General features: G+C 39.3%; 5 non-coding genes across 5 annotated transcripts; all 5 read left to right on the top strand.

Moving 5' to 3' along the window:
- The first annotated feature begins 413 nt into the window (after window positions 1-413).
- On the top strand, window positions 414-553 carry LOC117262915 (U4 spliceosomal RNA). Its single transcript, XR_004502141.2, has one exon. It is a non-coding gene; the product is annotated as a U4 spliceosomal RNA (small nuclear RNA).
- Window positions 554-2,237: 1,684 nt separating this feature from the next.
- Window positions 2,238-2,378, top strand: LOC117262935 (U4 spliceosomal RNA). Its single transcript, XR_004502159.1, has one exon. It is a non-coding gene; the product is annotated as a U4 spliceosomal RNA (small nuclear RNA).
- Window positions 2,379-3,169: 791 nt separating this feature from the next.
- LOC117262933 (U4 spliceosomal RNA) lies at window positions 3,170-3,310 on the top strand. The gene has a single exon (XR_004502157.2). It is a non-coding gene; the product is annotated as a U4 spliceosomal RNA (small nuclear RNA).
- A 746-nt stretch (window positions 3,311-4,056) lies between these two features.
- On the top strand, window positions 4,057-4,197 carry LOC117262924 (U4 spliceosomal RNA). The gene has a single exon (XR_004502150.1). It is a non-coding gene; the product is annotated as a U4 spliceosomal RNA (small nuclear RNA).
- Window positions 4,198-4,769: 572 nt separating this feature from the next.
- On the top strand, window positions 4,770-4,909 carry LOC117262914 (U4 spliceosomal RNA). Its single transcript, XR_004502140.1, has one exon. It is a non-coding gene; the product is annotated as a U4 spliceosomal RNA (small nuclear RNA).
- Window positions 4,910-27,310: the final 22,401 nt, after the last annotated feature.

Below are 27,310 nucleotides of genomic sequence, written 5' to 3'. Positions count from 1 at the left end.
GGTACGCCAAAATTAAGGGGCGCTATTAGACGACTTGAAGTAAAGCGGGTAAGATGACTACCCTTTTTTCTTAACATCTGTGGAAAAGCATGTTAAATCTAATCCAGAACCTCCACAATACGTTAATAAATAGTCCTACCTACCCAACTATAGCCACAAAGCAAGTTCTCCTTAACATTTAATACAATTCGTCACCCCACACAAACTGTAATAGGCCTATATATAACATTTTACCGCCATATAAGTGTAATTTAACTCGACGTTTCCTAACCAAACAGTAAAAATTAAAGTAATATCCGTATACAGCCTTACTACAATACTTTCCTTTACATCCATTCTATAGTATGCATGTTAAACCATAACTGAGGTGTGTGTAGATCTGACACTGACCCCATCCGGTGCTTTCTCAGGGTATCCTTTCGCAGTGGCAGTATCGTAGCCTATGAGGTCTATCCGAGGCGCGATTATTGCTAGTTGAAAACTTAACCCAATTCCCGCCGTGATGACTTGAAATACAGTTGTTAATGGCAATTTTTGATAGTCTCTAAGGAGACTGATAATCTGTTCAAAGCAAGAAAACTTGTATATAAGATCCAACACTTCTCTAAGTCATATCATACATCTGTAGTTCTCACTCTGCACCAGCAGAGGTCAATGGTGTTCTATGACTATATCTACATAAGGCTGGCACATTATCACCATTATGTCTCTTCATGTTTAGACACAGCTACATACTCTTAGTTTTTCGTCTTAAATTTTTATATTAGAAATATCAACTCATACCTAGGCGCATCTATTAGATATTTGTATTAAACCTTACCTTACTGATCATCTTAATTTATGTTTTATTTGCACTGTCTAAATTTGCATTCTTTTCCCCTTTATACTGCAACTGCAGCACACCAATTTCCCTCAGGATAAATGCTGTAATTTTTAATAATTTTTATAAAACATATTCAGGCTACATCAGGTGAAAATTATATTTTGGTTTTGCCAAAATAAATAGGTCCTACCCTGGCAATCCCAAGTAGAGGTGGCTGGATATATCCCTTTTTTCTAAACTTTTTGTGTAAAGTATCTAATGTCTCACAGAGCCCAAAGCTTGCCTAAAACACAAATTATTGGTCCCACCTACCCAACTATAACCTCAAGTCACATTGACCTAAACATGAAATATTTTTTAAACCCACACAAACTAGGCTACAGCATGAAATTAACAGTTACACCCAGTATAAGTATAATTAGATTTTTCAAACTTACTAATGAAAGTAACATCAGTATACAGCCTTGGCAAAGGCAATTTGTGATGGTCTCTAAGGAGACTGAGGTATTGTTATAATTAAATTGTCTACTAAAGTAATTCAAATAGTGACTTTAGAAGGCATAGTTTATATTACTTATATTACCCCACTAGAGATTATTGGTGTTTTAGATAAAGGCCTAAATGTACCTTCCCAAACATGCTGCCTCATTACTGTACATCACTATTACTATGTATCTTCATGTAAAGACACAGCTGCAGACTGTTATTCTTTGTCTTCACTTTTTGTTCCAGAAATCCCCACACAGGCCTATTTATGAGATATTTGTATCAAACTTCAATTTACTGATAATATTTATTGTTTATATTTTATTTTATTTGCACTCTTCCCCAATTTGTACCACAACTGCAACACAACAATTTCCCTCGGGATAAATAAAGTTTTACTTTATCTTATATTAAAACGTGTGTATGGCCTACATAAGGCCTGTCTATGGAGTGATACTGTAAAGTAACAATTTTAAGAATAACATACTCAGGCTGCAGTGGGTGAAAACTATATTTTGATACGCCAAAACAAAGAGATGCTACTCTGGAGACCTCAAGTAGATCTAGTCTGTTGACTACCTTTTTTCTGTATTTTCCTCCTGTGAAAAATATCTTTAGTCTCATGCAGCCTAAAGTTGAGTCAGCCAGTGGCCCAAAACACGAATAATTAGTCCCGCCCACACAACTATTACAAGACAAGTTAATCGAAACAGTAAATACATGTTCTTAACCAACACAAACTGAGGTAACATGACAGTAACAGTACATTTAAGTACACTTAAATCAACTTAAAAAAATATATATATATTCAAACAATAATAATTAAAGTAACACCCATATACAGCCCAACTGGTTTCCTTTACAGTCAGTACCCTGACTGAGGAGTGTGTAGATCTGACACTGACCCCCTCTGTAACTCACTCACGGTATCTTTGCGCAGTGGCAGTATCGTAGCCTATGAGGTTTATCCGAGGCGCGATTATTGCTAGTTGAAAACTTTACCCAATACCCCGCCTAGACGACTTGAAATATAGTCGGCGACGGCAATTTTTGACGGTCTCTAAGGAGACTGATAATTTGTTAAAAGTGAAATAATTAATCATTCGTAATAGTCCCAGTGAAGTCCGTTAATATACGTAGTAGTATGTGTAGTATTACGAGTGATCTCAGAGTGAGGTTCTACTACAATACTGGTGTATAGTATTTTTATATTTTGTCTGTATTTCTATATATTTCAGTTTCGGTATGTTCAGATGTCTCTACATGTTTCCCCTGCTTTTAAAATGCGTCTGGTATTTAGTTTAAATCCAGCAAGACATGGTCTTAACATATCAGTCGTTCCGGTGTGGCTGAGTTGAGAGGAGCCTTAAACAGAGACGTACCGGAGGATACGTCATTTCCGCTTATAACTTCTTCCAACTGTTCTGTATTTATTTAAACGTAATGGGTGAGTTTGGATGTTAACTTGTTTGTTCGTGACTATATACACGTTGAATACAAGTTATTACACGATCAGACCACAGTTACATTAAAACATGTTACATATTAAAACGGCCGCGTTGTCAAAGTATTGAAAGTTCAGGGCAGGTCTGTGTTTTCTGTGTTCTATCCTGTCTTCCAAACGTACTGATCACTTTTATGAGGATGCGTCCGTAGTTTTCTTTGAAGATAACATTTTCTTAATTCACACAAACTGTGCCATAGCACGACAGTTACATTTCAGCTTATTTTTTTTTATAACCAAACAGTAATAATTAAAGTTACATCCCGATACAGCCTGACTGGTTTCCTTCACAGTCAGCACCCTAACAGAGGGGTGTGCGGACCTGACACTGGTCCCACCTGTAGGTCTAATAGAACATCTTTGCGCAGTGGCAGTATCGTAGCCTATGCGGTTTATCCGAGGCGCGATTATTGCTGGTTGAAAACTTTACCCAATACCCCGCCATGACGACTTGAAATACAGTCGGCAATGGCAATTTTTGATAGTCTCTAAGGAGACTGATAATTTGTAAAAATGATTTAAGCTATTAATATTTAACAGCCGTAACGTTTGAAACTGTGTCAATGCATGTCGGTGATCACAAGTGATCTCATTGAACAGGATCCTACTATAATAGCCTACTAGTGTTGGTACTCTTTATCCGTATTTATATATTAGTTTCGGTATGTTCATTTATCTCTCCGCGGTTCCCCTGCTTTTAAAAATGCGTCTGATATTTACTTCATTAAATAAAACAAGTCCGTCTTTAACCACATTTCGTCTTTTTAGTGTGGCTGAGTTGAAGGGAGCCTTAAACAGAGACGCACCGGAGCATACGTCATTTCCGCTTATAAGTTCAGCCCACTGTTTTACATTTATTTAACGATATGGGTAAGTTTGGATGTTAACTTGTTTGTTCGTGACTATATTTACGTCGATTACAAGTTATTACACGATCCGACCACAGTTACATTAAAACATGTTACATCTCAAAACGGCCGTGTGGTTTTAGTATTTAGAGTTTAGGACAAGTCTGTGTTTTTTAATTTTCTCTCCTTTTTCTAGACGTACGGTTCACGTTTATAAAGATGCATCTGTAAAGAATTCATGACTTTCCTCTGAGGATGACGTGATATATATTTCTACATAATTATAACTATGTATTAGTTTATAAACTCATACGTGAAACCACACCCCTTGTTGAAACCGTAACAGAGAGGTGTGTGGACAGAAGACATAACCCTGTCAGTGACTCATTGTCGGTAGCTTTGCGCAGTGGCAGTATCGTAGCCTATGAGGTTTATCCGAGGCGCGATTATTGCTAGTTGAAAACTTTACCCAATACCCCGCCTTGACGACTTGAAATATAGTCGGCAATGGCAATTTTTGATAGTCTCTCAGGAGACTGGTATCACGGTTCAAGAAAAACGTTCAATGACTTCTCTCAATGGCGTCAGACACATACAAGGTTTTCATAATTATAAGTATGGTACTTAACCAAATAAATACCATTGATAGTGAGACAATATGTTGATGATGTCATCTCAACTTATTCAACAACTTTAAAGGTGTTCAGGTCACACGTGGCGCAAATTACATTTCTGATGCGATTCAGTGACAGCTGGTATGATGAATAGCTTTTTTTACCATCTGTGAAAAGTATCTTTAGTCTCACCCAGAGCATCCAAAATATGTTGATAACCAGTCCCACCTACCCAACTATAACCACAAGACACATTCTCCTGTACATTAAATACAATTCGATAACCAACACAAACTATAGCATAGTGACATTTACCCCCATATAAGCATAATGTAGCTGAGTTTTCTTAACCAAACATTAAAAAAAAAAATGATAGTAACTTCCATGTACAGCCTTACTACTTTCCCTTACAGCCATTCTATAATATGCATGTTAAACCCTAACAGAGGGGTGTGTAGATCTGACACTGACCCCCTCTGTAGCTTTCTTCAAGTATCCTTTCGCAGTGGCAGTATCGTAGCCTATGAAGTTTATCCGAGGCACGATTATTGCTAGTTGAAAACTTAACCCAATTCCCGCCATGACGACTTGAAATACAGTTGGTAATGGCAATTTTTGATGGTCTCTAAGGAGACTGATAATCTGTTAAATATAAATTGTATTGCCACTTCAAAGATAATATGAATTTTGTCAGTCACTGGAATAGGTACTGTGGGTTAGACTGCTATACTGTAGATTATTTGAGTTTCTTGAAGATGTGCCTCTCATCCAAGAAGCTTCTTCAGGTCTGCAACTCGAGCAAGTCCAGTTGCCCATAATATAGTACTTAAAATTACTATAGCCTAGATGATTGAGAATCTACACCGACATATTTGTAGTAAGGGACTGACTAATGTGCTTGAAAAATACTTTTTTGTGTTCTGACTAGTCCTGAATTGTACCTATGGTATACATCTGGTAGCTCTAGTTTACTACAGGTTACTTTAATAAAGAAGACATTTTGGTTCATACACAGTTTAAACGAGTGTGTGAAAATGTTTTTTTTTTTTTCTTAATACATTTTGATGTTAGTATGTGCCAGACTTTTTTTGTACATTTATTTAGCTACAATGATCATATATTGTAACTGACTAATATTACCTCGGGTCTCAATGGGGCAGTGGTTTTTAAAGTTTTCCAAAGTGCAAGCCCTAACCTCAAGGCACACCTGTATTTATATCTGTGCACAATAGCTTCTGTAATGTGTGTTATTACACTCATCACAACATAAGACAATAAAAATAAGAAAAAAATAAGACAGGTAGATTCATGATACTGTCTACTTTATTTATTTTCTTTTAGTAGTAGGTCGGTACAAGAATTGTGGGCAACTTCAGTGTTCCATTAAATGTTTGACAGCTGTTGGGAGTTAAAAATTCACACGCTTTTTTATTTATTTTTTTTTTCAAAGCTCAAGCATTTAACTGTCCTCACTCTTCTCTGATTTTATTATTGGGATGCATTTAAAAAACAGATTTCTGTGTGAGTTTTTATTCACTTATTTGTACATGCCAGGTCACCTTAAAACTATGCTATTTTACACAGTATCCTGGTCACAATGCAGTGTACTTGCCAGAACAGCAGAGGGCACTCTGTAACAGGATATGAGAAGGTGAACATGAGGAGAAAATGGATTGTGTAGTAGAGGAACACACATTTTAAATTTTAAAACATAAGTCAGTTTGTTTTCCCACCGGATTATATATTATACATCATATATTATAGATACATTTTAAAGACATTACACAATTAGGAGTTCTTAATGATGATTGCTGCATCGTGACAGAGTTTGTGCTAAACAGTCTCCTGTGATTGAGATTTTCTCTTTAAAGGGAAAGACACATTTGTGCAGTCATGTTCTACCACCCTGTAGAGAACCGTAATTGCAGTGATCTCTGATTAGAAGAAGGGTGGGTATTAGGCAGTCACAGGGGTTGAGGGTTTAATCAAGTCGGTCCTTTCATTAGGCAGATGAGCTCAAGCTTCCTGTCACCCCGCGAACACCCTCTAACACTCTTGCTGTCATGCAGGCACACCTAATGTTCTCACTCTCTCACACTGTCCATACTTGTGATGTGGTTGTCATTTTCACCTTCAAAATTATATCTCTCATCCACTAAAAAATAGATATTGAACTGTAGGAAACTGTACCAAGGTCAGGAGTACTTTCTAAAACTGTATTGGAATACAACTAATTAAAATATTCCATCTTAATAATGTATTTTGGTCATATTTTGGTATTGGGATTACTGCCATCTATATTCAGTATAAGTCATTATAATCAGAGACATCGTACTATCATAAGCAATGTCAGCAGACTTCATGTAAAAGCAGTTATAAGCATGGTATCATCTACAATCCCTTAGTTAAAATGCCTTTTATTATGTAGATGTGTTTCTGAGCCAACATGTTGTTATCCCTGTCGGTCATATTTTGCCATTTGGGCAGAGGCCTCAAATGTCACTAAAATGGCATCAAGGGCAGCCTTTTCATTGTAACTTGATTCTGAAGGAGTCAGTAGTTAGAAGGGGTCTACAGTTAGGTTTAGGCAAGAAACTAGTTGGTTATTGTTAGGAAAAGATCATGGTTGCCCCTAGTCACGTGAAGCAATTAATGTAAGGTGTCTGTAGTTAGGTTTAGGCAATAAACTACTTGGTTATGGTTAGAAAAAGCTTGCGGCTTTGAGTGCCACAAACATGGCAAGGAAGGTAGTGGCCTGTGGCCATAAAACACCTGGCTTGGGGTGCTACAAATGTGTTTGAAAAGGCAGCAATGTGTCTCTAAAAAACACCCGGCTTTGAGTGCCACAGATGTGCCCAGAAAGGCAGCGGCATGTCACGAAAAATAAAAAAACCCGGCTTTGGGTGCCACAGTGCCACAACTGATGGTGTTTGGTGCTAAGAAGTGGTCAGCAGTTAGGTTTAGGCAACAAAGCTACTTGCTTATGGTTAAGAAAAGATTTCGGATTTCGCTAAAAATATCAGCTGGCTTTGAGTGGCACAAATTCAGTAGTAAGAAAGGGTTGGCGGCAAAGTTTAGGCAACAAAAATATTGGTCCAGAAAGGCAGCGGCATGTGGCTAAAAACATCCCTCAGCTTTGGGTGCTGCAAATGCCGCAAACGATGGTGTTTGGTGCTAAGAAGGGGTCAACTGTTAGGTTTAGGTAACAAACTACTTGGTAAGGGTTAGGGAAAGATTGTGGATTTTGGAAAAAAACACCACTTGGCTTTGAGTGGCATGAATGCAGCGCTAAGAGAGGGCTGGCAGTAAGGTCTAGGCAACAAAACTACTTGGACAGAAATGCAGCAGCGTGTCACTAATAAAAATACTCGGCTTTGTGTGCTACTAAAGTGGCCAGACAGGCAGTGGCGTTTTGCTAAAAACACCTGGCTATTAGGGCGACAACTGCAGCAACCAATGTTCTTGTGTTTGTTATGGTTAGGATTACACTCCAGATGTCACCAAAAAAACACCTGATTTTAAGTGTCACAAACATGGCCTGAAAAGCAGTGGCATTTGCTAAAAAACACCCGGCTTTGAGTGCCACAAATGCCGTAACCGTCGATATTTGTTGGTCTTGAACAAAGTCAGATGTTTGTTGGACCCATCCACCCTGAATGGACTTTCACGCTCTTAAAACTATGTCCATTGCTCTGAGCATCTAATAATAATGCTGATGGGTTTACTCTGGAGTTTGGGGAAAGCCCAGTGTGTCCCACACAGATGTTAAACAGTGCTCCTGGTGACATTTTAGTGGCACTGGGGACACTGCTCAAGCTGCGTATTTTGACGCTCTAGGAGAAAGACCAGGCTGCTCTGAGCAATCAAGTATTTTGCCAGAACCATCTTAAATGTCATGATTCTGGGTTCAGTTTAGCATCTACAATAAATCAGATGTTTATATATTTGTAATGTGATTATTTCTATCCCGCTGCTTGTAATGTATCTTTCCTCCACTCTGGTAATCAAATTGTGTAGAGCAAAAAATGGATCATGTTCTCGGACAAATGGAGCATTTGGTTGTCTTTATCAAAGGTGAAACTGAGGCTTTGAAGAGTGATTCATATTAACATAAATTACTTGCGGCTTTTGCATTTAATCTTCATTCAGTATGACCCCATGATGCATTTGCTTTTACTTGCCATCACACACATCCACTGAGCATTGATCATCCCGCACAGAGCAGAGTTTCAGATTCAGGGTTTGATGTTGCCCGTGTGTTGTCCCCTTGACCTGCATATGACCCAGTGTTTACATGTTAAGATGTACTCAGGGTACTCAGACAAATTATGTGACATGAGAAGGAGTTTTTTTGTCCTTTGAAGCACATTTGACATCTCTCAAACTCTGACCTTTCAGATTTCACTGACAGCTCTTTATCTTTCAGAAATGAAATGGAGAGATATGGCTTTGTTCTATGTAAGCGACAGCTGGAGACTTGCCAAACATAAACAAATAAATTGCACAGCATCATAGGACTAGTTCCTAGGTAACCATGTGACAGTGCTGACAATTGCTATGGAAACCGGCGTTTCCTCTCTCTCCCCCCATCTCTCTCTGTCTCTCAGTTCTTTTGGGAAATGTGTGAGAATATTTCCTTTCCTGTGAATTGGTTTTACTTTCCAGGTTTGACAGTTGTGGAGGAAGACACCGTCACGTCACAGAAAGTAATTTTCCCTCATACTCTGTACAAGATGTATAATACATTCAGACAGGTTTATATACCAAATGCGATACACCAGGGGGAAAACCATGGTTGATAATGTAATGTCAGGGATAGAGCTGACAAAGCATTCTGAAATATTAACAACACTTTCCATGCAATTAACTGCCTTGCTTTCACGCTTTACCTCCAACTAGTACGAGAACTAATTGGCATGAACATTACAAATGAAGAAAATCTTCAAGATCACAGTAAACAAAAACTAGTGTTAATCATTTTCTTTAGATCTTTTGTTCAGAAAGCTAATTTGCAATCTGCTTAGCAGGTCTTTTGTTTTGATCCTGTTTGTCACAAATCCAGTTACAACTCGACGCTCCAAATGAAAAACCAGGCCTGTCTTCAAAGAGTGAGACATCACAGCCTATTCTGTGTTTTTTTTAAAAAAAGCAGGTGCAAATCTAAAAGAGATGCTTTGATTCGCGGCCAATTATTGACATCCTTGTTGCGTCACCTTTATGTGAGCGCTCTTCCTCTTTCCTCCAAGCTGATCAGAAGAATTAGCCTATTATTCTTGGACGATAACCAGAAATGTAGAGATCACATGAATGAACAGGAACCTCAAAAGTTATCAAGTTATTCAACACACCCAATTAAACTTGTTCCAATCCTTTAATGCCATCTCCTTCTAAATCACTCAGCGGTGTACGAGGGGTTGCCCCCAATTAGCTGCCTCCTGTGACATCCTGACACTGTGCCGCGGCGTGATTGTATTTCAGCTTCAATTACTTTCAAAACCCTTCAGGCAGAGGTGATTGGTCTCCTCCTTTTTTAATTTATCTCCCTTTGCTCTGTTTCCCCTTCTTTTGATTGGGAGGGGATGTCAAAGGATAGTCCATCATGTTTAGGAATAAAAGAGCCGTAACCTGTAACGATCAGTATGTTTTACTCAATACATGGCAGATCTGTGCAGACGAAACAGCTGAAAGCTTTCACATTATTTAAAGGTAACCTAAAACTCTGCCCTGACAGCTTGAATCATTGTGAGAATATACTTTATGGTAGGTCACAAATAAAAAGAATATAATATTACTCTGATGTAGAACTTGCGGCAGACAGATTAAGTTATAATTATTCAACAGTCAATTTCAGTTACCAAGGACATATTAAAGATACACTATGCAGGATTATCCTAAAAAACAGTGTGTAGACTCATAGAGGTACCTCTTAATCATCCATTATGATCCACTAGAAGTGTATGGCAGTGTATTTTTCTGCCTGTATTTTCTGTGTTCAGGCTGTTCATGGGAGTGTATCCCCACAGGGCTCAGGTGAGATTGCGCCTTTATAAAAAGATAGCGACCAGGTGCCAGACCATAAACAGCAGGCATCCTAGAGACACGAGGCCAGAAAAACGCAAAAATAGCAAGGAGAAACAACAAACGAGAGTGAATCTATGATTGGCTTTTATTTTCAATTTTTGCTTGCGAGCGTGTTAACAAACAGTAACCAACAATTGTGCATAGTTTACCTTTAATTAAGGTCAAAATGGAGAAACAACATCACAGCCAAGCCAGCTGAACTCTACATTTTCCCCATCATCACTGGCGATAGCTGATGAATGGCCTTAGAGAGCAGGAACAGTTTTCTATTGTTCAAGCCGTCACTGAGGATGGAGTCCGTGATTACGTTGCCAGCAGCACTCCAGCCAGATCTGCGACAGCAATTTCTTGTTGTGGTCGTCTCTCGTCGTAATCACTTGTGGCGACATGCCCGTTAGCCCTAATGATTTTCCTGAAAATTGTGCCAGATTGCCAGACTGTCTTACTTTCCCATCATAAAGATTAATGTTCTTTATGATCTGCGATCCACAGCCAAAACAAAGGCGTTATTGCATGCATCCTAGTCCCACTGAGAGTTTAGGTATACATACGCAGCATATTTGTTGGCAATTTAGATTTTTCCCAGCCTCGCTAACACCAAAATTTCCTGTCATAATAAGTGAGGTAGTGTGATTTCACTACAAGAATCAAACAAGTTAGAGAACATCCAGTTTTGTTTAATTATGGATCATTGTAGGGACTTTACAGACACTCCTCATGGTCCAATTCTGTCACTTTTTTCATTTTTTTATCGTGTTAAACTGGGATAATCCTTCTAATTAGCTCAGCAAGCTGACAATGGGTATTCACAGGGTACAGTATAAATGCGACGCAGGAGGAATTCTATTTTATGTTGTTATAAAATGTCCCTAGCTTTGAATCTAGAAGGACCTGCAGTATTTGGATGGAGAAGCTGTTATTTCTATGTATCAGTTACATATTTAATTCACATTTATTGTAAATATAAGTATCAGATCAGACTTAGTATCAGCAGACACCAAATAATAAAGGACTCTGGTTGGGATCAGGGCCAAAAAAACATGTTTCAGACATCCCTAGTTTGAGATCCAAAGTCTGCCGATGTGCTTGCATGTTCATTTATACACGTGTCAGTGTGTTGCTGTTGTTAGAGAAGGGAACCCCCAGCTCTTTCAGCTATTAGGAGCAGAGTCCTGGTAGCCCCTGGTAGCCCGTGGCTCTCAGAAATAGCTTTTTAAAAGGTAGCAGTATCCGCTTTTTCCTCAGGATCCAGGTGCTTTTAATTGGATTTCTTTGACAAGATTATTCCCTGCTCTCAGGCCAAGCTTGGATAGTGTGTACTTTTAACAAGAAGGCATGTATGGTCACTTTAATCATAAGTAAACTTCACAAAGAATTTTGATTTGATTGGAAATTACAGTGTGACCAAATGTTGAACCCCCCAAAACCTTGCTAATGGTGCAATTCTTTGTAATCCTCCATAAAGCCTCGTGAGACTTCTAGTTTAACAATGTGAATCATCGAGTCTGACATGCATGTTGTTTGTTTTCATGTAATACCACAGCTTTGCAGGAATTAGAGACCCTGCACTCCTGAATATATCCAGAGCCATTTTGAACAACCACCTTCACTCTCCAGTGTGTAGACAGTATAAAATCATTAATTCTCTTGGTCCCAGCCTCTCCTAGGTATTCTGACCTTCTTAAATGAGACAGACTTGAGGAGGAGCATGTACTGAAGGCTGTGAGTTATATCAACCAGCCATGTAATCCATTAGAAAATGGCTCCTTTAAAATCCCATTATAACCACATAGCAGGTCCAAGCTTCCTCAAAGCAATTAGTCAGAGGAAATGAGCAACATTTCTCTGTCTAAATGGGAACCTGAATTGCTAAAGACAAAGACGAAAGATCTTATCGGTCCAATCTGAATGTTTTATTGTTTAGTATAATTGCGCTCAGCCATTTTGTGCCCATCAAAGACAAGAGGCTTCCACAAGGACGATTAATTTGTTGTCTACACTTGCACGCTAGTTACTGGTTCAGTATTATTGTGTGATTTCATTTTCACTGACTCATAAGAAAAAGGTACTTTAAAATGAGTGCAGCTTAGTTAAAAAGTATGGTGTTTATTTAATTTGAATTCTGCTTTAAAGATGTTTTTCAGTATAAATGCTTTAGAAAATGCTCAGTTAAAAAGATTTATGTAATATTTTTTATTGTAGAGAGTCAGAGAATGTTGTAATGTTCTGTCTTTAGTCAGTTTGATTCAACCAGGAAAATACAATAATTAGAAAGTGCATGAAAGGAACAGTATGGAGGATTTAGTGGCAGCTAGCAGTGAGGATTGCAGATGTATTTGTTTGGAAAACATGTTTAGTATCAGACAGCTGTTTTGGCGGTTGAACCTTGTGAGTTGTAACGAAGCCAAAGTATGTACCGTTGCCTTTGTTGAACGTTGCTGTTGTCCCTGGTTTTATATGAGAAGAGGAAAAGGTTGCAGGCAGCTAGGCTAATTTATACAATGTAAAACGCCATAGGCTTGTGCTAATAACGTTAGCAGAGGTCTCTTCCTCTCCAAAACAAACAGAACTGGTGTTTCAAACTTGTAATAACTATGAATAAAGCAGTTTAATGTTAAAAATTAGCTATTATCTTGGAGTGGCTGCTATCTACAGTGACTGACATAAAAGTGCAAAGGGCCCTATCTAGAGCCAGTGTTTGTTTTGTCCGATCTGGGCCACTGTAGAAACAGGGCACTGCTACATGGCGATCTCCAGAAAATATGATCTGTCAGGTGATTATATACTAAAGAAAACATACTTTTATTATATTTCTGCGGGTATATCCCCCTAAATCCTACACACTGGACCTCTAAGTTTACTCTGTCAAAGCAAGCTTTAATTATATCTTCGTTAAATACATGAACATAGCTCTGCTGCAAAACAGCCCCCTTGTGAGATATGAATTGTGTTGAGAATTTAAAGGGCTTTGTTGAAAGTGCTCTGTCCTAGATAGTACTCTGTCATACACTGTGGAGAAGCTTTGCAATAATTGAGTGATAGCAAAGTATAAAGTCAGACATAGGCCACTTTTCTTGGGGCTCAGCCGGGAAACTTTAACAAGGTACAGGGCTTCGAGGTTGGGACATCAGGTGGGAGTTTATTAAAGCACTACGTCTGACTCCACTGTGTCATGGCTCTCCATGCTGTGTCTCATCTGTTCTCCTCTCACCACTTATTAGAGCCAGCTAAAAATGGGCTCTGGTGTTGCTTGCACTAATCTAACACCATAGTTTTTTGTTTTTTTTTTTTTGAGGAACATTGGGGTGTTGAACAAACTGAAGTGTGAGGTCCCTACTTTGCTAAACTTCAAAAGTATCTAAGGTAGAAAATGTTTTGAATTAAGACAAATCTATTAATAATCAACTTCTCAAGAAAGCATCTGGATGTTTTTTGTTATTTTCATTTTAAAAATAGGTAATGTATCACATGTACTAACTTTAGCCAAATTTGTACTTTAAACATACTGATCTAAATATAGTCTATTTAAACAGGTTTGACTGGTGATGTTTAGGAAACTTCTATGAGCTCCTAAGCACTGCTGCGATTTATTAGCACTATTTCTGTGACGGGCTACTGTGCTACGGAGACAGAGCTAAATATTAGAGCTTGCCTAAATAAGCCATTATTCCCAACCTAAATGAACTCCATTAAGGAAGAAGAGCTGTTTCAAGAGACTCAATGTCCTTGCCAAACAGTACGTTGCTATTCCTGCCACCGTCGTGCCTGCAGGGAGTGTTTTACACTGCGGGGTAAGTGGTTAACAGACTGTTGATGCCTTGGCCAAGGATGCGCTTGTTTTCTTTCACAAGATATAGGCCCGAAATTTAGTGGCACTCAACAAAACATTCTGCTCAAAATATGTGTCCTATACGTTAAACTTACTGCAATGACTCCTTCGTATCATCACAATGTGGGTAGTATGTGTAACCTTTCCAGCACCCAGATCTCCCAGCTCAAATGTTTGCTGGCTCTAAGGCTGTTGCTCAAACTGCAGATTGTGCTTTCGCATTTTTGTCAAGGAGGTTAAAAAAAGGAGAAGTCAAGGCGTCACATCATGTCGTAACAGTGAGGTACAACACATGCACCTTGAAATCTGGTCTGCACACTATCATCGAATATTTGGTATGATTGATTCGTTTCACTAAGGCGTCGGCAGTCAGTCTTGGTTTGGAATAGTTTTGTACGAATAATATAGAGGTGAGAATTACAGTTCTGTGATCATTTGAAATAAAAAAATACCATAAACAAATACTCCTATATCCAAACGCTTCCAATTGAGTGTACTTAAAGTTCTGTCAGGCCGAGCACACCTAAGGAGGCTAACATTAGCGCTCTAAAGAGCACCCAAGCAGACACCATCCCTTTATTCATAGCGCCATCTGCTGTAATCCTCGAACATAGCAACGCATTGCATGTGTCATATCCCGCAGTTCCCATGGGGGTCAAAGAGCATGTCTCAGCCTTCTTTAAAAAGCCTTGATTTTTGAACGCCCATCACCACAAACACAAAGAGTCTAGAAGCAGTGCTAATCAAATATGAACCATGATTGTGTTACTGCATTGCCTTGTCCTTGCCTCATGTTTTCATGAGCATATTTTAGTGCACTGTTTAACTGTAATTTGAGATTGTTTGTTACCATCGGGCCACCATATTGTTTCCTGTGTCAGAACAGCCAAGCTCGCATGACATCACCCACCAGTGGGAGCATTTATTGGTCCAGTGCAGAGTAGTGCATTCTGGTACTTGTAGGTTTTTTACCCGTCGAGCAAATGCAAATGCCACAGCACTTTTTTATCTGGTCATATAGCAACAATTTCAAAAGTAATTGCGTCTTTCTACTGCACAGGCAACCCAGTTTTAGGAAAAGACCATCGCTCCAGCAATGAAATACTTATTTTAATTATTTTAATTTTCTGATTTGAGGTCTTCTGTTACTTCCAGTTGCCTCCTTATTCAGTTGTAACAGTTTTAAGAGATTGCAATGCTTGCATGATAAAGCAAATTTTGAAAAATGCTACTTTTAATGGATGTTTCCAAATATTTTGTTCATTAGCTGAACTAATCTTGCTAGTTGTGGTGGGGGGGTTGTGTATTTAAGTTAGTTATTGTCAACTATCTACTGATTCGTTACAGTAGTATTTTGGTCTTCGCAAGTTTATTATATTAGTGAGAAGAAGGCAGAGCATTTAATAATCTTCACTGCAAATGTCACATAAAGATAAAAACTTGGTCAAATACAAGTAAGAGTAATTTTATAGAGTAGTGGTGAAAGAAAAGCCTTTCAAAAGTATCATAACTCATAAATTGGGAACAAAAATTAACTGCAGTGCTACTAAAGTTGTTACTTGCCACTTTTCAGTGGAATAAAATGTGTGTAAGGCGAGTAAAGCAACCTTTTATTTGAGAATTATTCAAATTTTTGTGTACTTTGCATTCACAATGCTTTCAGTCAGAGAATAAACTCCAGCAGGAGGCTCACACAACAAAACACAATAATAAATGTTGATACAGGCAGCATTTGGCTGTGAGTTTGTAAGTCTGAGATTAGGATGACAAGTGTTCCACTACACGCTGCATTTTTTTTTTTCTTTTTTTGCTTAATTTAATTTGTGTTAATCTTGGCACTTAATCCACTTTAACATTTATATGGTATACATAATTCATACTGAAGCAGAATGTTTAATACAGCAAGGCAAGAACATTCCTACTGATGTTGTGGTGGGTCACTCCCCCCCCATGAAACATAATTAGGAAGCCATCGGAAGAGCAATTCATCCTCTCCTTCCGTACAAATCAAATTTAGAGGACATAATCATATATGCTCCTCTGTTGGCAGCTAAATGGATCTCCACTGGGTCCAGCAGGTCTCAGAGCTGCCATAGTGTTTATTCTGACATCACACAGTCCACAAACCAAAAAAGGAAAGCAAGTTTTTCTGTCACTTTTTTAGGCCTGTGTCATCTAGTTCTTTCCTTTGCTGTGTTTTTCATCTGTCACATTTTTATCAGAAACTTTGGTGTGTCTTTTTTCTCTCTGATATAAATACAGACGTAGACATACACACTTTGATTTCTGAAAGACACTTAAGCTAAATTTAAACTTGTTTTTATTTAGAGAGCGGTGTCAAATTTCACCCATTGATGCCAAACACCGGATGAATGTATTGTATATCACCAGACCGTATAGTACTTTAATTATATCCCCACAGTAATTATGTTTGTATTCTTTTATTCACTTTGTGATATAGAGCGATGATTGGAAGGCTGTCATTGTCTCCTCACTGAATAGGAGACTGCTGTCGTGTTTACGTTCTTTTGTCTACTGTGGTAAAGAGCAGCGATCGCAGCAAGCGAGGTTTGCAGTCTCAGCTTTGTGAGATGTGTGTTACTGAAAAGAAGATTACTGAGTAGTTTTTTAGGAACTTGCAGGAGAACACACAAGCAGCCAAAGTTCACCAGTCACAGTCCCTGCTGTGTCTACACGGTATCTACTTAGCCCGTGTAACCCTGACAGGCAGTTGAATTTTTTAGGAGGCTCATATCAGCCTACCCCGACTGTTCACATTAATGTTTGAAGTGACCCATATCTGACATCAGTGTGAACGGATCTCTGCCCTAAAACACCTCACATGCATCCAATAACTTCACACAATATAGAACAACTATAAAAACATCACATATGCACAACAGGCATTTGAGGGAAGAAATTAATGACACAGTGGTGCGAACGTTAATCATCTGAATGACTGCCAGAGCAGAAACGCCCAATGACATCACTCTGCATAATAGGTAGCCATGTGTTTTGTCAAGGAGAGTCTGCAGGTTATTCTTGGAAAAAATGACCTTTTTTGAACAAATGGGTGTTTGATTTTGGGATAATGGGCTGTAGTTCAAATGAGTTTCACTGGCTCTATTAGCAGCTGTTTTTGGTAGATTCTGTGGAGAGAGGTGTAGGTGCAGCTGGGAGAGTGGTCACGAATGATTTAGCTGAGGCCCTGTTTAGACGACAACGGTTTCTCTAAAAACGGAAAAGTCTGTCCTTTGCGTTTTAATAAAACTTCTGCGTTTATATGATGACGTTATTGAAATGATCCCCGTTCACACGGAGCTGCAAAATCGACTGGAAACGCTGTAGTATGCACGCCAGGCCAATGGGTGGCAGTGTAAATTTGCAAAGCAACACCACGGCATGACGCCATGCGCCTGTGCTGAAGCGCTTCCTCTACAACGCAGTGATCACAAACCAAAACAAAGAAGACACAATGGCAAAAGCATGCACAGACAATTTTGTCTGGATGGACAACGAGGTGGCGTTGCTGCAGTAACAGATCTACACTTCACTTCAAATCAACAGGGTGAGCAGCACAAACAGAGCTCGGCATTGTTGCTGTGACAGTCGACTTTCTCATGCATGCCTAGTGACTGGAAGCATAATGCGCATGTGCGAAAAGTCTCCGTTTTCAGAGGAACTGCATGACAATGGAGATGCTGCTGTTTCCAAAAAATTGCACTCTGGAGCCCGTTTTCAAAACGTTGCATTTTCAGGCACCCAAAACGCCGCTGTTGTGTAAACGATCGGCCAAAACGCAACTAAAGTTTACCGTTTTCAGTTGAAATCGTTGTCGTATAAACGGGACCTGAGATGTCTAGAGTTTCATGGAGGAACAGTTTCTCCAGACTGTAGGATGTCCAGGGCTACATTCCAATATCTCTGTCGGTGCCTCACAATGTTGTGACTGTATGAAGGCAAGCTGTCTACCTACCACAGCAGACTTCAGCAACTATAACGGACCGCTCTGACACTGTATGATGAGTGATTGAATGAAGTATGAGGTGGATCAACTGTGGCTGTATGGGAAAAACTTACTTAACTCCGATATGAACGTTTCCACAGCAGTTGCATGACCAGTCAACAGATATGTTATCGGCTGTAGCGCCACATATGAAAGTGGCCCAGTTCTGACTGGGGAAAAAAAAAGAAAAAAAAAGCTGTAGGGGTGTGCCATATCATCTCGTTCATGATTCTTTTAGTGAGTTTCTGCTCAGAGGGAACTCATTCAGTGTCTCCTCTGGCAGCAGCACGGTGTCTCTCCCTCTCCTCCCTCTCCTCCCTCTCCTCCCTCGCTGTGTGGTGACGTCAAGTGACTTTGTTATAAACCTTTGGTAATGTAAACCTATGTGACACTCGCGGCTCGACAAAAAACTAAATATGTGTGAATGTGTGATAGCTGTGGTATCATAACAGCCTGTCACAGGTTACAGCGTGATGATTAGAGGAGAAATGGCAGAGCATAAAGGTCCAGGTGGAAAAAAAACAACTCAATCATTTAGGATTTTACTCAAAGAAGGAAATCACCTGTTGATTTATATATATATATACAGTACAGGCCAAAAGTTTGGACACACCTTCTCATTCAATGCGTTTTCTTTATTTTCATGACTATTTACATTGTAGATTCTCACTGAAGGCATCAAAACTATGAATGAACACGTGGAGTTATGTACTTAACAAAAAAAGGTGAAATAACTGAAAACATGTTTTATATTCTAGTTTCTTCAAAATAGCCACCCTTTGCTCTGATTACTGCTTTGCACACTCTCGGCATTCTCTCGATGAGCTTCAAGAGGTAGTCACCTGAAATGGTTTCCAACAGTCTTGAAGGAGTTCCCAGAGGTGTTTAGCACTTGTTGGCCCCTTTGCCTTCACTCTGCGGTCCAGCTCACCCCAAACCATCTCGATTGGGTTCAGGTCCAGTGTTAGCCCTCACACAGCCTGGAGGTGTGTTTGGGGTCATTGTCCTGTTGAAAAATAAATGATCGTCCAACTAAACGCAAACCGGATGGGATGGCATGTCGCTGCAGGATGCTGTGGTAGCCATGCTGGTTCAGTGTGCCTTCAATTTTGAATAAATCCCCAACAGTGTCACCAGCAAAACACCCCCACACCATCACACCTCCTCCTCCATGCTTCACAGTGGGAACCAGGCATGTGGAATCCATCCGTTCACCTTTTCTGCGTCTCACAAAGACACGGCGGTTGGAACCAAAGATCTCAAATTTGGACTCATCAGACCAAAGCACAGATTTCCACTGGTCTAATGTCCATTCCTTGTGTTTCTTGGCCCAAACAAATCTCTTCTGCTTGTTGCCTCTCCTTAGCAGTGGTTTCCTAGCAGCTATTTGACCATGAAGGCCTGATTGGCGCAGTCTCCTCTTAACAGTTGTTCTAGAGATGGGTCTGCTGCCAGAACTCTGTGTGGCATTCATCTGGTCTCTGATCTGAGCTGCTGTTAACTTGCCATTTCTGAGGCTGGTGACTCGGATGAACTTATCCTCAGAAGCAGAGGTGACTCTTGGTCTTCCTTTCCTGGGTCGGTCCTCATGTGTGCCAGTTTGGTTGTAGCGCTTGATGGTTTTTGCGACTCCACTTGGGGACACATTTAAAGTTTTTGCAATTTTCCGGACTGACTGACCTTCATTTCTTAAAGTAATGATGGCCACTCGTTTTTCTTTAGTTAGCTGATTGGTTCTTGCCATAATATGAATTTTAACAGTTGTCCAATAGGGCTGTCGGCTGTGTATTAACCTGACTTCTGCACAACACAACTGATGGTCCCAACCCCATTGATAAAGCAAGAAATTCCACTAATTAACCCTGATAAGGCACACCTGTGAAGTGTAAACCATTTCAGGTGACTACCTCTTGAAGCTCATGGAGAGAATGCCAAGAGTGTGCAAAGCAGTAATCAGAGCAAAGGGTGGCTATTTTGAAGAAACTAGAATATAAAACATGTTTTCAGTTATTTCACCTTTTTTTGTTAAGTACATAACTCCACGTGTTCATTCATAGTTTTGATGCCTTCAGTGAGAATCTACAATGTAAAAAGTCATGAAAATAAAGAAAACGCATTGAATGAGAAGGTGTGTCCAAACTTTTGGCCTGTACTGTATATAGATCCCAGGGTACATTTTTTGTATTCGGGGGCTGTTTAAATGTGTAATTTGCGGTAGATTTTATTTTTTTGAACTATTAATATTGTATACAGAATCTTAATCTCACTTTGAGTTACTGTTGGTGTTCACATGTTCACAAACTGAAGAAATAAGAGAGTTTTTGTTCAGTTTTTACTGAATATTTGAAGGCAAACTGAGAAACTATATCACTTATTTTGTTGCAATTCCATGTTCTTAAATTAATAAAATACGTTTTTACATCAAGAATATTGTTATTGCAAAAATACCCTGAAATATCGTGATATTATTTTAGGGCCATATCACCCAACCCTATTTTGGTGTCCACGCTACTCTGAAAAATCAGATCTGTTAGACATTGGAGATAAAAAAAACAAACAAAAAAAACCAACACATTTTGGCCACATTTGCTTGTAATGAATGTAGCCAGTTCTATGCCATAATCCCTGAACACGCAACTGTGAATTCCCATCAGGCTTTTGACATATTGTGAAACGTCCCATCTTACAGGTCTAAATGATGCTTAAACCGTGTGCATACTAGAAGATGAGTTAGCGTCACAAGGTAGCACTTTAACTGATGCAGTTTATGGATAAGTTTTGGGGTTTCAGTCATGATATCTCTAAAAGAGACGGAGAAAGTGCAGGCTACAGAAAAAGTCAAAGTTAAAACAAAATGAGCCTTAACTGTATTTGAGTCATATCTCGTAGCATTTACTTATTTGAAAAATCAGCAGATTAAACCTTCATCACCATTAGTGAGAGTGTTCAAAGTAAACATATTGGTGTCACGCATTGCATGAATTTCACTGGCCGGAAGCAATCTGCAAGACATCCCGCTGCAATCATCAAGCTTATTTTACTGACAGTTTGACTTGAACTCATCCTGATCGTGTCGTGAACCAGCCCTGTCTGGAAGCGGGAGCTTGCTTTTACTTGCATGAAATTGCATGAAAATAACACTCCATAGAAATTCATAAGTCTCCAACAGTTTTGCCATTTAACTGTGCTGACTGACTCAGCATGTTGTGATCTTTTGTTAACCAAAGAATCATTGTTGTTGGTGTCAACTTGAACAGTGGGGGCCGAAGGCCAGTCAATGAAACCAGCCGATTTTGACATTTCCTGTACAAAGCTCTTCAGCGTCAACACCACTAAGTCAGCTCTATCAGAAAGTGGATCTATTGACATATGGGGAATGTCAATGCAGGAACCGGAATGCAGGAAGAGAGACTTAGCTGAGTTTATTATTGGATTTCTGTCCCAACCTTCACCCTGTTCCTGTGAGAGTGGTGATTATTTTCCAAAGAGCAGGCTGATCTGGGTCTGCGTCCAGGTCTGGTAGGTCACAGACACCCACGCGGAGACCTGGGAGTGATGGAGCGTCAGTACATGGTCAACATCCATGACAAATCTCCTGTCAGACAGGTTCTCATTCCACCTACTAAACACAGAGGGCAGACATTATCTTGGAGGCAAGGCTCCAGAGAAAATGACAAAAAATGAGCTTTCTTTTGACAAATAGAAATGGGATTCGGAACCGAAATCTTGCACTACGAATGCCTTTGTGACAGTGCCATTGTAAATCACAGTACAAAAAATCTGGGGCTGCAATCAATTAGTTGTCAACTACTAAGCTAATCTGACAATCGAGTAATGTACTTTCCAGCTTTTAAAATGTAAATATGTCTGGTTTCTTTACTCCTCTCTGACAGTTAACTAAATGCCTTTGTGTTGAGGACAAAATGAGACATCTGAGGACAGCATCTTGGGCTTTGGGAATCACTGATCACCATTTTTCACAATTTTCTGACATTTTATAGACCAAAAAACAAATCAGCTATTTGAGAAAATAATCAAAAGATTAATGGAAAATGAAAACAATCATTAGCTGCAGCTGTAGAAAAATGAAAAACTTGATTATGACTTGCGAAAATATCCCAAACTATCCAAGTGAAACAAGCATCATGTTTACACTGTAAATTGAATCTATGTTCTTGTAGAAATACAGACTTTAATGCCAACCAGAAAGTGCGAAGCCTAACAAACCCAGCTGAAAGCTTATGTAACAAATGCTCGTGATGAGTAGAGTCTATGGATCAAATCAAACCAGTTGGTAATAGTATGAACAGTAAGAGATGCAAACTGTGAAGCAACAACACCATTTGGCCATACTTCTGTTTGCACCATATATTACTGATGATGTATTTTCTGGGAGTCTGTTCTGAAATGGCTCTTCAGTATATTAAAATGCCTATCAACCAGCATGTTATTACTTCAATAATACTACTAAAATTTATAAAATCTGTTCAATAAATGTTTTTGTTGTTAGTTGGGGAAGTTTTTAATCATCTTAGAGACATACTTGTATTAAAAAAAAAAGTGAAATAGTGAAGCTGTTCTCACTGGTGGTCGTGTTTGGTCCATCAGCTTATTTCTGTTATTGAGTTTGAAAAGTCTAATTGCTTAGTCTTTAATTAAACGCTGAAGAAGCTTCTCAGGAGAATCCCATTTACTGAGAGAGACGGCCCGAGTTGTGCCAAATCATCTAGATCAATTACAAATTAGCATCCTAAAATGTGGCTGCTTTAAAGTCAACACACGTTGAGCAGACAAGAAGAGACAGACTCAGTTCATACTTTCTAGTAGAACACTTCGTTCTTTCTTTTGGACGCTGAGCCTGTTAGGATTCAGGTTTAGTGACTTTTAAACAAAGTTGGCAAAGGTGCATATTGTGTGACAGTGTCCTTGGTTTTGACCTAACCTGGAGCTTTTGTCTTCTGCCACTCTCTCCTGTCTGCTGTGAAGGACTGAATAAAAAGTACGTTCTCAAAGGAACAGGAGCAACCTAAATGTCAAAGAAAAGGGGGTTGTGACTCAGTATGTGACAAGGTTTTTATATCAGAGTGATACTCTTCCATACCTCATCGTCTACTGCTTTTTTAGAGCCAATCAGTACTGGGAATGTGCCAATATCAAATTTTATTGTGTAGTCTTTGCCCAAAAATATCACAGTAAACAGTATGATCAAGATATGCATGAAAAAAAAATGCTTAAATATACTTCAGACCATGCTGGCCTCAATAAGGCTATACTGAATATCTTTTCTTTAATATTCAAAGCTTCTATTGAGGTTTTCAAATGACGCTTGAATGCCTGTCATTGTATTTTATGAGGTCATCTCTTTTCATCGCATGAAAAGAGTTTGTCCTTTTTTAAAAAAGGAATAAAATGAAATTTATTTTTTAAGGTTATTTTTTGGGCTTTTGCCTTTATTTGACAGGACAGACTTAGCATGAAAGGGGTGAGAGAGAAAGAGAGGGGATGACATGCAGCAAAGGGCTGCAGGCTGGAACTGTACCCACGGCCTCTGTGGCAAGGACACTGCCTTTGTACATGGGATGCCTGCTCTAGCCACTGAGCTACTGGGTGCCCAAAATAAGCTTTATGTGGATGGATGGATGGATGGATGGATGGATAGATAGATGGATAGATGGATAGATTTTGTTGCTTCACCACCACAGCCACCAACTGGAAGGACAAAATAACTACCTAGCCTGCTTACTGGAGGTTGATCCATTGCAGCAGGCCTTATCTTTGGTAAATCTCATCCAAGTCCATTTCCACTGTGGGCTCTTAAAGCCCTCGTGGGGAAGTCACACCTTGTCTGCAACTGTGCAGAAATACTGGGTTTAAAGAGAATGGATAGACAAGCAAAAAAAGCTGTGCAGCCTTCAAATGTTGATCTGGAGTTCAAATGTCGACGTGATGGAGCTCTGAAGCTTTGAAATATTTGTTACAGCCCTAGGCCTTGGAACAAACACTGAACAGTAAGCCGTATGCTGTAACTTTGTTGAGTTGTTTTAAAAGAATTAACACAAAAACCCACCAAAATTTGCCAACAACAAGCAGGTCGGTATATGTCTGAATGCTTTGGATACAAGAGATATATAAATTGCCGCCATTTACTAAAAGAGATAACATATTCCTCAAGTATATGACAGTAATATCGAGGACATTATGCTGTCACAGCTACTTGAACCATACACCATGCTGCAGAGCTTCCACCTTTATCTCACTGTGTTGTCACTGTCTGCATTAAAACATGATACATGATATTTAACTTGTTTGATAACAGCAATTGTAGCAAACACAGATCAAATTGAAATGTAAAGCTTAATGTCAAATTCAGAATCAGATACATGCAGGTGAAACAAATGATGTTAGTCTAAACAGCATCTGTAATGGCATTTGTCATTCTACTGTGTAAACAGGACTGGCAGTGAAGAGCTTAACAGGAAATCAGTCAACATCTCAAAACAGCTTTGCATCAGATTGTGAAAAAGCAATTTACCAGAAGGAGATGAATTGTTTGGTATCACACACACACACATGTATCTGAGCGAGTGACTTCTTTAAATGTCAATATAAGTGTGAGCACAGAGAAAGCCAAGTTCCCATGGCACACTGATAAGAAAACAGCGGGCTGAGCAGACCTTCAGCTTTAATATCGGACATGAAAGAGAAGCAGGAACAGGAGATTGGCTGTTGTGTCGATTGAGTCGTCAGCTCCTGTTCGAACGCTTCCTCCAAATACAGCTAGATCCTTGATTACAGATAGACTGTGAGGAAGTGAAGAAAGTGGCTTCCACACTATCTGGATTTCAGTCAAACACATGTCCATGCTGAGACAACCGTGTTAAAGTCATCAGGTGCAATAAATGGCCTCCTCCAGAGACAAATTGCTAACTGTTAAATTTAGAGCACATCACCACCCATTCACCACCTCCCTGTAGAGCAGCAAAGATGATCACCCGAGTGTGCTGTAATGTGTGATCACCTTAACTCTCAAGGAGCCATGGGAGCAATTTTCCTTTTTGACTGCAGGAAACTTTGATAACTTTATGTAATGTCACTTGTGTCTACATTTTGAACACAGAACACAAGGTACTACCTTCTGATGAACCAGGGACTATCAGGGTGAAGGCTGCAGATCTAAACCAAGACTGATACAACTTTTTGTTGTAGCACTGATTAGTACCAGTATTTTAGTGTTCTTTATGTCTACCAGAAGTTGTGTAGCTAGCTGCCTGACTACAAAAAACAAGCTTGAGAAAGTGGGTAAGCAAGATCAACAACATTAAAACAAGATTATTTGCTAGTTGTTTCTAGAGCCCGACAGGTACTGGATTTTTGGGGGCAGACACTGATAGCAATATCTGAGTTACAAGAATGCGCTAATGATAACTGTTGTGAACTGTTGTGACATTTTACTGCTGAAAAATACCCTACTTCCTGTAGATAACAGCAACACTTTTTTCTAAAAGCCTCAACCATATTTTTGGCATTTCTATATTACAATGTCTTCTTATTTTTGAGCATTCATTTCAAAATATGCACAGATAGTAGCGGTGAAACAGTGCAAAAAATTCACGGTCCAGTATTTACCCCAGTTTTGGGGTCATGGTTTGGTAAGCTTCTGTACAGTGGGAAAAAAAACACAAAACACAAACATTTTCTTTTATTTTTCCATTTATTTATTTCTGTCTATTATGATTTAATCGTAAATCTTTGACAAGGCCCAAAAACTCTGGCCTGACCCAACATGAACTTGCATAGTTTCTGTCAAAGCCTGACCCAAGCTCGAACCACGGCAGCAGTTTTGGGTCCAGTTTTTAAAAAAAAAAACAATAATGTATAGTTTTAGTGTTAAAGCATTTATTAAAAGCCAAGGGCTGATGTGTTTCCTCACTCCACTTCCTCTTCTTTCTGTTATTTCAATAGTCTATTATAGGCTCTGCGTCCTGTGCACAACAGGTTTGGCAGCGTCCCTTGGTGCATCTCCATCTTCGAGCACACACTGTGGTCCATGGTGATGCTGTGCACAGATGATAGCTGCTCTCCACTGCATGTTATGCACATTGCTCCCAGTGCTGGGAAAGCAGAATCAAACACTGCCAACCAAGTTGTCTTGCAGCCCCTCTTTTCAGTTTCTCTCATTTTCTGTCCCTTTCTTGCTTAGCTATTTCTCTCTCCCCTGATTCTCCACTATATTGCTCTGTTACTCCGTCACTCTCCCATTCTCTCCTTTTCTGTTTTTCCCTTTCAATTCAGTCCAATACAACCCCTGCCATTTATGCAAGAGAACTGCCAGTTTCATTGGAAAAAAAAAATAGAAATAAATAAATAAATTAAAGGTAAATTGGCGAGACCTCAATGCGATTCAAGCCCGGGGGAATATTGAAAAACTACCCACAGCCTGGCCCAAACCCAGTGGGTTGGGTCGAGCCCAATCAGGCTTGGGCAAAGAATCAAAGCTTGAGGTCATTGGTCATAATACTTACTGTAACAGTTAAGGCACTCGAATACTGGCATATTGTCAATAAGAAAAAATAAATTACACAAACATTAGTAATGCTCCATCATAAGACTCTGACCTGTTGAATCCTGAACTGCAGCTTGTAGTTGCCCTTTATACCTACAGTGATAGCAGTAGCAGCAGCATGGAAGTTGGAACTGCAGCAAAATACCGTGAACATTTTTGTTGAGGTTTCAGTCTCAGGTTCAGTTTCACAACCGTTACACCTCTAGCAGTTTATGAGCTACCGTTGGCCAATAAATTAAATAATAAATATTTCAATACTATTACATAATAAGAAGAAAAATAAACACACACAATAATATTTGTCTTTTTAGTATTTTCAGTCTCACTGTGCACAGCTTTCCAGCACTGAATTATTGTCCCAGTCAGACAACAGTTTGTTGGCATATTGTGTGCAAAAATTACCTCTCAAACAAAGCTGTCATTTCAGTCTAATTTGCTTAATCTTCACATTTCTTGAGACGTGGTGCAAATCCAAAGAAGAAAAAGTAACTTCTTCCTGTTCTGGGCCCTCGGTTTAATTCCCAGGCACACAGGCTAACTTCTCCAAGTGGCAATC

This window comes from Epinephelus lanceolatus, chromosome 5 (genome assembly GCF_041903045.1).
Source record: "Epinephelus lanceolatus isolate andai-2023 chromosome 5, ASM4190304v1, whole genome shotgun sequence".
NCBI lineage: Eukaryota > Metazoa > Chordata > Actinopteri > Perciformes > Serranidae > Epinephelus > Epinephelus lanceolatus.
This window is presented reverse-complemented; position numbering and strand designations above follow the sequence as displayed.